The following is a 12,882-nucleotide window of genomic DNA, read 5'->3' as shown; positions in this document are numbered from 1 at the left end:
TCCCCCTGCTCAGAATCGAGTCAAAAATGGTCTGGTGACTAACCAGAAGCTAGCCGACATATCTACTTCATGGACAAGTTTGTCCAGGAAAAGGGGGACTGCATATCCATATCGGCGCAGAACCACAAATCAGGCAGGAAGGGAAGCCAGCAAGATAAGATGGCAGTGATGGCTTCCTTTATTCTTTACATGTTGGACTTACAGATTCCAGTGTTGCAGCAAGCTAGTCAAGATATGTTCATGGCAGATTCTGGTGCAGGAACGGTCATTCCTGGACTTCAGGTATCATGCAAGATGATTGCATTACAGGTAGCACGAATCCTAGCCCCAGATCTTATAGCCTTGCAGCACAGATTTCCCAGTTAGAACAGAGGGTAGCTACTCTTGAAGAGGAGCTTTTTGAGGCACAATCTCAGCTAGGTGACTTAAAGCTAAAGTGACCAAAGACCTGAGGGACAAAACAGAAGATCTTGAGAACCGCTTACATAGGAGTAATTTAGGAATTGTCGGGCTCCCTGAATCTATATTGCAAGCTCAACTCGTACCCAGCAGAACGGGCACATCGCCTAGGCCCTCCAATGTCTCACTCCATGACGAAACACTCTCAAAATATGCGAGGTAAAAGTGATCGACCATGGCAGGTCATAGCCAAATTTCTGAATTATGCCATTAAGGCAAATATCCTGCTCCACTTTAAAAAGCCTACCACAGGCATTCACATCAGAGACCACAAAATCCTTCTATTCAGTGATTACTCCGCAGATGTTTCTAAGTGCCGTCGTGCTTTTTCATTGCTGTGTTCAGAGTTTTTTAAGTAAAAGAGGATATTTTATTTAAAATTTCCAGCAACTCTGGTCATATACAAGAAGGATGGTTCCACTGCTTCTTTAAAGACCCCAGAAGACGCCAAAGAATTTCCGAATTTACTGGCCAAGAACTCCGTTCAGAGCCAAGAATCGGCCAAGAGGTGTCACCAGAAAAATTCCCAAGATATCTCACAAGTTTCCCCAGGGGGGTATTTCTCAATGTTCAAAGGGACACCCTTTTTCTTGGTCAGGAATTTGCTGTTAGAAATTAGTGACCATGCAACTTTAGTAATTCCACATTTATTGGTTAGCACCAATAGGCAAGACCATGTAGGTGAGCATAGATTGAACTATGTTATATAGCACTTAGTCCAACTTATTCTTAAGGCTAGATAGCTAGAGAGCCTTGTTCTATTTTTTTTTTTTTTGTTTCTCAACATCCTTCCCTTCCTTTCCCTTCTCTTACCACCTTCCCTCCCTGCTGCCCTACCCCTCCCGCTTTCTTTTTCTCCCCTCCCCCCCGCTCCTATTCCTCCATCCCTCCTCTCTCCTCTTCCCCTTTTCCCTCTCCCTTCCATTTGTACTGTTCAGAGGTTTGGGTGGCACTCACCTAGCCACACTTGACAATGTGGTCTGCCAGAATGAAACATTGTCAGTACGGTCAGACCCCACATGAAGTCAGTTTCAAGGGCAAGAGCCCCAAGGTGAGCAAAAAAATAAAAGCTTATTTCTAGTTTTCCTCACATTTATTTCACAGGTCTACTGTCAGGATCATGCAGTAACCTGATGTGAACTGGGCCTTTTTTTTGCATTTATGTGACACACCCAACTGATTCTCTGCATACGACAATGGAGGAGTTAACCAGAGCCCTGCAAAGATCTGATTACTGCAGCTGAGCGGGCTTCTTGACTGACTTGTTCCTCTGCCTGTCTGGACACTGGGAGATCAGAGCGCCGGTCCAATGAGGATCCGGACCGGGCTCTTGGTTAGCATAAAACTAAGCTGAAGGAGTTTCTCAGAGCTGGCTATTAGGTGAATTCCTGGTCCCAGCTCCCCCGTGTCTATTCCTGCATATCCCCATTCCTAATTCCCTCTGACTGCTCCACTTGTTATCTGACCTCCCACCTGACCTGTGACTATCCGATTGTATTGCTGATTCTGTACTGCGTTGCCTGTGTGGTTTTGACTTGGCTTGTTCACCATCCTCTATTGTGTTTGTCTATCTATCCTGTTTAGTGTGCCACATATATAGAGTAGGAAATGCCTTTGTGGTTGTCCGCGGCCGCCCAGGGCCGACTGAGGCAAAAAGGTAGGGACAGTGGGTAGTTCAGACCTAGGGCCCACTGTCTTGTTGTGCCTGTACCTTCCTGCCCTACATCTACATGCACATGCAATATTTGTTTTTTTCTGAGTGCAGATATTTATGTTCAGTGTTTCCTTGTATGGCTAACAGTCCTGTCTCTGTCCTTGTTTTTGTCTTCCATGTTGTCTGGAGGGTCAACCAGTCCCATAGTAATTGTTACCCTGGTAACCGTGATGTATATCTTCTTTTTCTGGTGAATATCTGAAGGTTACCACCTGGAATGTTAAAGGGCTCAAACCCCCCAACAAACGATTAATGGTACTTAAACATCTCAAAAAACTTAAGACCGACATAGCACTCCTGCAGGAGACTCATCTATAGGAGAAGGATTTCTTTAGAATGAGTCACCAATGGGTAGGTACAGTAAAAGGTTTACCAGCAAAAAAATGAAAAGGGAGTTTTAATCCTAATACATAAAAGCCTGTCTCACATGTTTGTTGATTCTTGGTAGATGGATGGATACACTGGGAGGTACAGTAGAATAGACATATACTCTATATATGGACAAAATTGTGATAACGCCTCTTTTTTGTCTTCCCTTGAGCAAAAAGTTTTGTCGCACGGTGAGCGTCTTAAGCTGGTCGGTGGAGATATGAATGTAGTGCTAACTGAGGAGGAAGATCGTAAATGTACGTACATAAGAACAGGCCAACATAGGCCTTTCCACCCTCTCCTTTCCCAGTTTTTGGAGAACACAGATCTTACAGACTTGTGGAAATATTATCGCCCAGCAGAACGTGAGTACACTCACTTCTCACACCCCCAGAAATCATGGTCAAGGATAGATTATCTCCTGACGTCTGGCCCCCTCCTGTCGGAGGTAGAGGCCTCTATTATCCTTGACATGCTAATCTCTGACCATACCGCATTGAGTATTTCCATTGTGGATACTTATCCTAAAATCTCAGATATTTTGTGGCGATTCCCAACTTGCCTAATGAAAGATGAGGTCTTTTTGTTCCCAACTAACTATGTGGTGGAAATACTTTCTTACTACTAACGCATGTCATGGGGGGGAGCAGATACTTTTGTTGGAGATAGCTGAGGCTCTCCCACAAGGTCATATAATATCCTATTGGCTGGGAAAGAAGACAATGAAAAAATTTAGGGAGGCCACGATCAGATTGAGAGCTACCTATACTCAATTTCTTAGTAACCCCACTGAGCAGTACAGACAACTATGGTCGGCAGCCAAGAGAAAAATGAACTTAGCTCTGGAGGTGTCTGAAACACTTTTCTTAGATCAGAAAAAAACTGACTTGTTAAAATTTTGCAATAAGTCGGGCAAATTGTTGGCAAACTTGGCTAAGGGGTACAGAGATCCCCAGAACATATGTAACCCACAGTGATCCGAGTCAGTCAGGATCACGTGAACTCTGTCAGATACTTAAGGCGTTCCTCACCTATACGTCCTTGCGCATGAGGAAGGAGGAGCTTATCCTCCGAAACGTCCGCCGCGAGGTTGGATGGTTTGGACTAAGAGGAGAGCACGTATCAGCCTGTGAGCACCTTATTATGTCCTGTACGAGAAACCGAATTGAACTGTAAAATTTACAAGTAAAGCCTGCACTCTTGTGAGTATATATTCTTGCGACTACAGAGAGCAAACATTGAAGAGCTGCAATACAAGGTATCTCTCGTACGCTATACACATCTTATTATATATCATTGCTGAATTACTATGGACAGAGTGGGGGTCCGGTATGATGTGGCTGGACTGTTATACGCAATCTGATTTAGTGTGGTGTTGGTTATTTATTGTGGTCACATACAGTTAGCCTACCCACTAAATGAGGGTGTAAAGGGTCCAATATAGATGTTCTGTTTGTAGAGAGATGAGGATGGTGCCAGAGGGAGGAGTCTAATATGTTTGTCTGGCATATTCTGTGGATTCGCAGCTCGAAGAATGTCTCATGATGGCCCAAGGCAGAAGAAGAAAGAAGAAAAGAAGATGAAAGGGGAACAACTCTGATCATAGAAGATGTCCCCTGTGAGTCACCGGATATAACTGCACTGTAATGTGTATGGTGTGCAAAATCTGTGTAGGGCTGGCTCTACCTCTATAGTGATCTATGTACAGAGGATTTTTATTCAGTAGCGGCAGTGGTGTTAGTCAGTATGTGGTGGTATTAATCAGTAGCAGTGGTGGTGTTAGTCAGTATGTGGTGGTGTTAATCAGTAGCAGCGGTGGTGTTAGTCAGTTTGTGGTGGTATTAGTCAGTGCCAGTGGTGGTGTTAGTCAGTATGTGGTGGTATTATTCAGTAACAGCGGTGGTGTTAGTATGCAATTGTATTAGTCAGTCTGTGGGTGTATTAGTCAGTATGTGGTGGTGTTAGTCAGTATGCAGTGGTGTTAGTCAGTATGCAGTGATATTAGTCAGTATGTGGTGGTGTTAGTATGTGGTGGTGCTAGTCAGTATGTGGTGGTAATATTTGTTACTTGTTATCTGGTACTGTGTTTTATTGGATTTAGTATACTGGATTTGGTCATTAACAATATGGTGGTGAGGTAGTGATGTGGCGGTAATATTTAGGAGGGTCAGATGATGGGTGCTGGATATCGTCTGGAAAAAAAGTTTTGCACAGGGCGCCATCTACCTTAAGGCCGGTCCCGCTCATTTATTTAAAGTGATAAATTTATATTATCCCAATAACAGTCATGACAATATCCAAACCCTGCCCACCCACCCCCCACTAAAAATAAAGTGTACATGGCAGGTTAAAACTTTTTACAGTGTTACATTTCACATGTCTTATATTAGTTAAAATACTGTATTAACTACTTTCACTAAGTAATACAAATGTTAAAGTAGTTGATTAAATAAAAAATATTTTTTTTTAGATATATGAGTATTTGAATATATTATTTTATATATTTAGTTTACCAGAACTATTTCAGTTCAAAACTTCATCGTATAAACTGGGAAATGTCATATAGGCAACACAAAAATTCTGCATAACATTATCAAAGTATTTTCAATCTGAAATAGGGTCTGTGCCAAAAGAAAATAAAAATACTAAGAACTTTCAGAGATAAATGGCTAACCTTTTCACTAGGGTGAAATTTTCTACAAGCCAATATTTAAATGGCACAGAAGATAACACGCTTTATCCTAGTTATTTCCGTTTCTGCACAGGTTTCATTTGTTGTATTGTAAATGATTAGGGTTGTCAAAAAAGTTGTGCTGTTATTTTATTAGGGAAACTTTTCTGTACTAGTTCTATTCATCATCAGTCCAAGGAGATTGTACAGAAAAGTGTGGTTGATACTGGCAGAAAGTCTAAAGATCAGGGCAAGTAAGGAAATGTAGTAACATCTAGTATTGTTGGAGAGATAATTAAGAAATGTAAAAATCTAAAGGGTGGTTTATCACACAGTATTTCAGAAAAATATTGCAATTCCAATTACATTTTGGTGTGTTTTGGGGCAGCCAGACATTTTGTTTTAGAAACTATAGAAAGAATGAGAAATGTGAACTGCACTACAATCTATGCTTTATATGTTGTTTTGGTGGAATTATTTTGTGGGTTTCGGATGTTGTGATATAGTTTTTTTTTTTATGTATCATGATCCAAAAATAGCATTTTTTCAGTTTTTTTCCTCATACTATTCAGTATAGCGCGTGGTCCAGTGCTCAAGTCTATAGGAGCCTTGATCTTCACCCTTAAAGGGAACCAATCACCTGAAAAATAGTTATATTGCTATTGATCTGTGGTACTTCATCCCCTAACACATTTTCCAAACATATACAGAATCTATAGCGTCGTCTCTGCCCAGCTAACCCCCAAAACATACTTTGAGCTCTTCTTGCATTGTATGCTAATTGATGTCATCTAGTCATTTGGGCGTTTCTTCAGGGTCAAGTAATCACAGTTCCAGAGCTGTGTTTTACTGTAATCATGCCTCTATGGGTGTGATTCACAGCCCTATGTCATGGAATCATCATCCAGAGGTGGGCTTGTCATTGTGTAGCATCTCCAATGTATTTGTTCTTGCAGACATGCGCTGTACATCAGCATCTTATCCCTATTGTACTGTTCAAAATAGCCTCAGACTCTGATATTCTCGGATTCTGCTTTTCAGAGTGTCCCTTGATGGATAATTTTGACCGTCCAAGCAGTCCATCCACAGCTTGTCCATAGAGGCATGATTACAGTGAAACCCAGCCCCTAGACTTGGTTGATTGGTTTCCTTTAAAGTGTACCTTTCATGACAAAAAAAAAAAACTTGCATTGTGGATGCTCTCTATTTTTACTTTTGTTTTGCTCCTTTGGTCTATTTAGTGCCCCCTTGTGCTGCACATGCTTCTGTATTTCACTCTGAGCCGGAAGGAGGACCCTAAGGGTGCGTTTACAAAGAAAGATTTATCTGACAGATTTTGGAAGCCAAAGCCAGGAATGGATTTAAAAAGAGGATAGATCCCAGTATTTCCTTTATGACCTGTTTATAGTCTTTTTCTGGCTTTGGCTTCAAAGATCTGTCAGATAAATCTGTCTGTGTAAACGCACCATAAGATCAGTTAGTTTAGTAAGCTGCAGTAGTGCACAGTTGTTGGTCAATCAGCTTTCATCAGATTACTTCCAGAATTTGGTCCCTTTTATGCTGTTACTGAAGACCAAATGGCCTTAGTGATAGAGCCTCAACCGCAGTTTTCCAGTATTTGAGACACCTAATGGCCAAATTATATTTCATGTTGAAAATAGGCAAATTGCACAGATGTAGTATATTACCTCCCCTGCTGATTTAAAATAGTTTCTTGGTAATGACAGCACCGATTTAAACTTGAGTGCTAAGGTGTTTGCAACTGGGCACAGAAGAGGTGCCATAACTAGAGTGTGACCACATGCTTAGAGCCAGAAATCAAACCAGAAAATGTGAAGAAAAGTAACAGGTAAAGTAACAGAAGGAAAAAGAAGGAAGACAGTCAGAAGTAGGCCGTAGTCTAGGACCAGGCAGACTATCCAAAGGTTAAGATAAATCATAATGTTTCATATTTGTCAAAATGAAAGTTTACCCCTCAACAAATAAGCCCTGATCTAGCTCTGTGAATGGAAAGATGAAAAGGTTGTAGGGGTAATGTCAGGCGGGGGAGGTAGGCATAAGACACGTCAGTGAGCCCTGATACTGAGCCCACCCACTGTCCCTACCTACTTGCCTCAAACAGCCCTAGGTAGCCTCGAACAACCATGAATGTGGTCCCTGCACTAATATAGGTGCAAACATTGAACAAATCAGACAAACAAGCACAAAGGGAAAGTCAACAAGCCAAAGTCCAAACCAAAAACAGGCAACGCAGTACAAACTCAGGTAACAATCAGATAGAGGTCAGGCGGAGGGTCAGATAACAGGTCAAAACTAGCAGAGGGATTAGGTATGGGGATCGTAGGAATAGACAGGGGGAGCTGGGATCAAAGTAGGAACCTAAATAGCCAGCAGGGAAAGACTGATCCTCCAGGTACAGACAGGCAGAAAAGAACATCAATCAGACTTGCTCAGCTGCAGCAATCAAGGCTGGGAGAGTTCAGTGGTAACTCTTGCATTGCCGGAAGGTGAGAAGTAATCAGGTATGTCACTCAGAAGCAAAAACCAGGCTAAGTTCACACTAGGCTACTACACATTGCTGACAGGTAAAAAACAAAAGCATAAAAAACAAGGCAGAACATAGAAAGCGGGTCAAGGCTTAGATAGTGTGCCAGGAAAATAGAGAGGTCATTTGTTGCTCGAAATGTATATATTTTTTTTTTCTTATCTATCTCTTACTGACCCCAGTGGAAAGCATTTTTTTTCTCCTATGGGTATTATAACGTTCTTGTTGATGTGCTGTAGTGATGAGTGAATACTGTTCGATCGAATAGATATTCGATCGAATAGTGAGATATTCAAATATTCGATATTCATACGAATATCCCGCGAATATTCAACAAATATTCGATAAGCGTTCAAATCCCCCAGCTTCCGGTTTTACCATCCAAATGGTCAAATAGATGTTTTTCACTAATCGAATACTTGCTCCCATAGACTTTAATGGGATCGAATATTCGATCGAATATTCGAATATTCCCGGGATATTCATACGAATGTCGAATATTCGAATATCTCACTATTCGCTCATCACTAATGAGCTGTATGAAAAGGATCAAGATCAGTCTGCTCCTCATATTCCATATTGCACTACTGCTGCTGCTTGCACTGCTGCAGCTATTAGCCCTACACAGCTGCACATCTCTTGAGTTGCTCATCATGTTACATACTTTACTGATGTTATTGCCACTACTCCTGATCTTACATAGCTGTACATCTCACACCTAATGGATATTCTTCCTGCTCATCAATTGTATTTGTCGGAATGCATTGTCCCAGTAAAGACTTTTTGTTTTTTTGAAACTTTTAAGTATTCTTCGGATGTTTTTACATTGACATACAGTATTTCAATGCAGATAGGCAGGAGTGATCTTGAAAGCCCCCATTGTTCTATTCACTTGCTGGTTTCTCACACTGTACTATATGTAATTGTGTTCTTTAAAATAAAACATAAAAACCTACTGATGTGAACCTGTTGCGACTGAGGTGCAAATTGCAGTGCTGGTGTTCTTATTCTTCTATGTCACACAGTTTATGAGTAATTTCCTCCTGGTGCACTGAGTAGAGAAACGTGCCTACTTATGCATAATAAATACATGCATGTAAATACAAATAAGTAGGTGTGGACATACAGTACAGGTCAGTGGAGAGATGGGACAGTGCACCCTGGGGCCAGGGAACATTTGTTTAACCCCTTGCCTCTAAAGCCTGTTTTGGCCTTAATGACCAGGCTTTTCAAATCTGACCTGTCTCAGTTTATGCGCTTATAGCTCAGTGATGCTTTAACGTATGCTAGAGATTCTGAGATTTTTTTTTTTTATCAAATATGACACTTTATATTAGTGGCAAAATTTGGTCACTACTTTGTGTGTTTTTTTGTGAAAAACATCAAAATATCATGAAAAATTTAAAAATTTTGCATTTTATGAACTTCTGAAATTCTCTGCTTCTAAAAAAGGAAGTCATAGCACATAAATTAGTTACTAAATCACATTACCAATATGTCCTCTTTATTCTTTCATAATTTGGGAAACATATTTTACTTTTTAGGGTGTTATGGGGCTTAGAAATTTATTAGCAAATTATCACATTTTGTGAAAGTTTCCAAAACTGATTTTTTTTTTAGAGACCAGTTCTTTTTTTAAATGGATTTAAAAGGCTTGTATACTGGAAACCCCCATAAGTGACCCCATTTTGGAAACTAGACACCATAAAGAATTAATCTAGGGGTATAATGAGCATTTTAACCCTACAGGGGCTGGAGGAAAGTATTCACAATTAGGCCGTAAAAAAAAGCAAAAATTTACATTTTTAAATAATATATACGTTTAGATTAAAGTTTCTCATTTTCAAAAGGAACATGAGAAAAAAAGCATACCAAAATTTGTAACACAGGTTCTCCTGAATACAACGGTACCCCATATGTGGGCGTAAACTACTATATGGGCACACAGCCGGGCTCAGAAGGGAAGGAGCGCCAATTAGCTTTTTTTTAATGCAGATTTTGCTGCAGAAGTTTCTGAGCGCCAGGTGCGTTTGCAGAGCCCCTGTAGTGTCCGCAGAATAGAATCCCCCCCAAAAGTCACCCCATTTTCGAAAGTACACCCCTCAAAGAATTCATCTTTGGGAAGGATGAGCATTTTGACCCCACATGCATTAGAGGAAAGTATTCAAAATTAGACAGTAAAAATGAAAAACACGAATTTTTCCAATAATATGTTTATTTAGTTTGAAATTTCTCAATTTCACGAGGAAGAAGAGAAAAAAAACACCCCGAACTTTGTAACGCAGGTTCTCCTGAATACAACAGTACCCCATATGTGGGCATAAACCACTGTATGGGCACACAGCCGGGCTCAGAAGGAAAGGAGCGCCAATTAGCTTTTTTAATGCAGATTTTGCTGAAGAAGTTTCTGAGCGCCAGGTGCGTTTGCAGCGCCCCTGTAGTGTCCGCAGAAGAGAAACCCCCCAAAAGTCACCCCATTTTGGAAAGTACACCCCTCAAAGAATTTATCTTGGGGCGTGGTGACCATTTTGACCCCACAGGTATTAGAGGAAAGTATTTAAAATTAGACAGTAAAAATGTAAAAAAAAATTTTTCCCAATAATATGTTAGTTTAGTTTGAAATTTCTCAATTTCACAAGGAACATGAGAGAATCCGCACCCCGAAATTTGTAACACAGGTTCTCCTGAGTACAAAGGTACCCCATATGTGGGCATAAACCACTGTATGGCCACACAGGAGGGCTCAGAAGGAAGGAATTGCCAGTTAGCATTTTCACTTCAGATTTTGCTGAAGTAGTTTCTGAGTGCCGGGTGCGTTTGCAGTGCCCCTGTAGTGTCCGCAGAAGAGAAATCCCCCCCCCCCCCCCAAAAAAAAAAAAAAAAGTCACCCCATTTTGGAAAGTACACCCCTCAAAGAATTCATCTTGGGGTGTGGTGACCATTTTGACCCCACAGGTATTAGAGGAAAGTATTCAAAATAAGACAGTATTGAATTGAAATTGAAAACTAGAATTTTTCCAATGATGTTTGTTTAGTTTGAAATTTCTCAATTTCACTAGGAACAGGGGAGAAGCTGCATGCCAAAATCTGTAACGCAGGTTCTCCTGAGTAGAACAGTACCCCATATGTGGGCATAAACTGCTGTATGGGCACCCAGCAGGGCTCAGAAGGGAAGGAGCGCCAATTAGCATTTTCAGTGCAGATGCACTTGCATTTGCAGAGCCCCTGTAGTGTCAGCAGAATAGAACCCCTCCAAAAGTCACCCCATTTAGGAAAGTACACCCCTCAAAGAACAGTTCAACAGAATAAATACGCACTTTAAAATGCTTATGTGCACCCTCTACACCTCCGGACACCACCAGTCCGGCAAACTCAGTAATATATACAAAAAATGTGAAGGAAAAAGGCTCTCTCACCAGGTCAGTGTAATCTTCGGGTATTTCAACCCACTGCACTCCAGCAGTATGGAGAACAATATACTCACAGAGTCCACTTGACTGCAAAATTCTTTTTTATTTTTCATTGAATACAGCAAACATTCAGTAGTACGCTCACAGCTGATGTGTCTCACATCCGGACGCCCACGTACGTCCTCCTCGCGGACGTTTCGGAGGATACAAGCTCCTCCTTCCTCATGCGCCTATGCACAATAACAGTGACCTGGTGAGAGGGCCTTTTTCCTTCACATTTTTTGTATATAACACCCCTCAAAGAAGTCATCTTGGGGTGCAGTGAGTGGTTTGACCCCATAGGTATTAGAGGAAAGTATTCAAAATAAGACAGTAAAAATGAAAAACTCAAATTTTTACAATAATATGTTTGTTTAGTTTAAAATTTCTTAATTTCACGAGTAATGAGAGAAAAAACGTACCACAAAATCTGTAACGTAGGTTCTTCTGAGTAAAACGGTACCCCATATGTGGGCATAAACCACTGTATGGGCACACAGCAGGGCTCAGAAGGAAGGGAGCACCAATTTGCTGGAGCAAAACTGCAGCTAGTAATAGTTATTAGAATAGCGCAGTTACTAAAATACAATAAAAAACGAGATTACAGGTAATGTGGGGTGGTCACGGGCAACCTGGGGTGGTCACGGGCAACCTGGTGTGGTTATGGGCAACCTGGGGTGGTTATGGGCAACCTGCGGTGGTTACAGACAATCTGGGGTAGTTACGGGCAATGTGGGGTAATAACGGGCAACGTGGGGTGGTTATGGATAAACTGAAGTGCTTATAGGTAATCTGGGATGGGTACCTGTAATTTGGGGTCATTACAGGCAATCTGGCGTGGTTACGGGCAATCTGGAGAGGGTCACTGGCAATTTGGGGTGGTTAGAGGCAACGTACGGTGGACGGAGGCAACGTGCGGTGGCCGGAGGAAAGGTGCGGTGGTCGGAGGCAACGTGCGGTGGTGAGAGGCAATCTGGGGGGAATTACGTGTAATTAGGGGCAACCTGGGGGGGGTTACAGACAATCTGCGGTGGTTACAGCAACATGGGGTGATTACAGACAATCTGCGGTGGTTACAGGCAACATGGGGTGGTTACAGACAAACTAAAGTGCTTATAGGTAATCAGGGGTGAGTACATGTAATTTTGGGTGGTTACGGCAATCTGGTGTGGTTACGGGCAATCTGGAGGGGGTCACTGCAACGTGTGGTGGTTAGAGGCAACGTGCGGTGGTTAGAGGCAATGTGCGGTGGTTAGAGGCAACGTGCGGTGGTCAGAGGCAACGTGCGGTGGTTACGTGCAATCTGGGGGGTTACAGGCAATCGGGGCTGATTACTGACCATCTGGTGGTGATGGGCAACGTGCGGTGGTGATGGGCAATGTGCAGTGGTTATAGGCAACGTGCGGTGGTTATAGGCAACATGCGGTGGTTATGGGCAATGTGCGGTGGTTATGGGCAACTTGCGGTGGTTATGGGCAACGTGCAGTGGTTAGAGGCAACGTGCGGTGGTTATGGGCAACGTGCGGTGGTTATGGGCAACGTGCGGTGGTTATGGGCAATGTGCGGTGGTTACGGTCAACATGCGGTGGTTACAGTCAACATGCGGTGGTTATGGACAACGTGCGGTGGTTATGGGTAATATGTGGTGGTTATGGGCAATGTAATGGGCCACTAG

Source organism: Dendropsophus ebraccatus, chromosome 5 (genome assembly GCF_027789765.1).
Source record: "Dendropsophus ebraccatus isolate aDenEbr1 chromosome 5, aDenEbr1.pat, whole genome shotgun sequence".
Lineage (NCBI taxonomy): Eukaryota > Metazoa > Chordata > Amphibia > Anura > Hylidae > Dendropsophus > Dendropsophus ebraccatus.
This window is presented reverse-complemented; position numbering follows the sequence as displayed.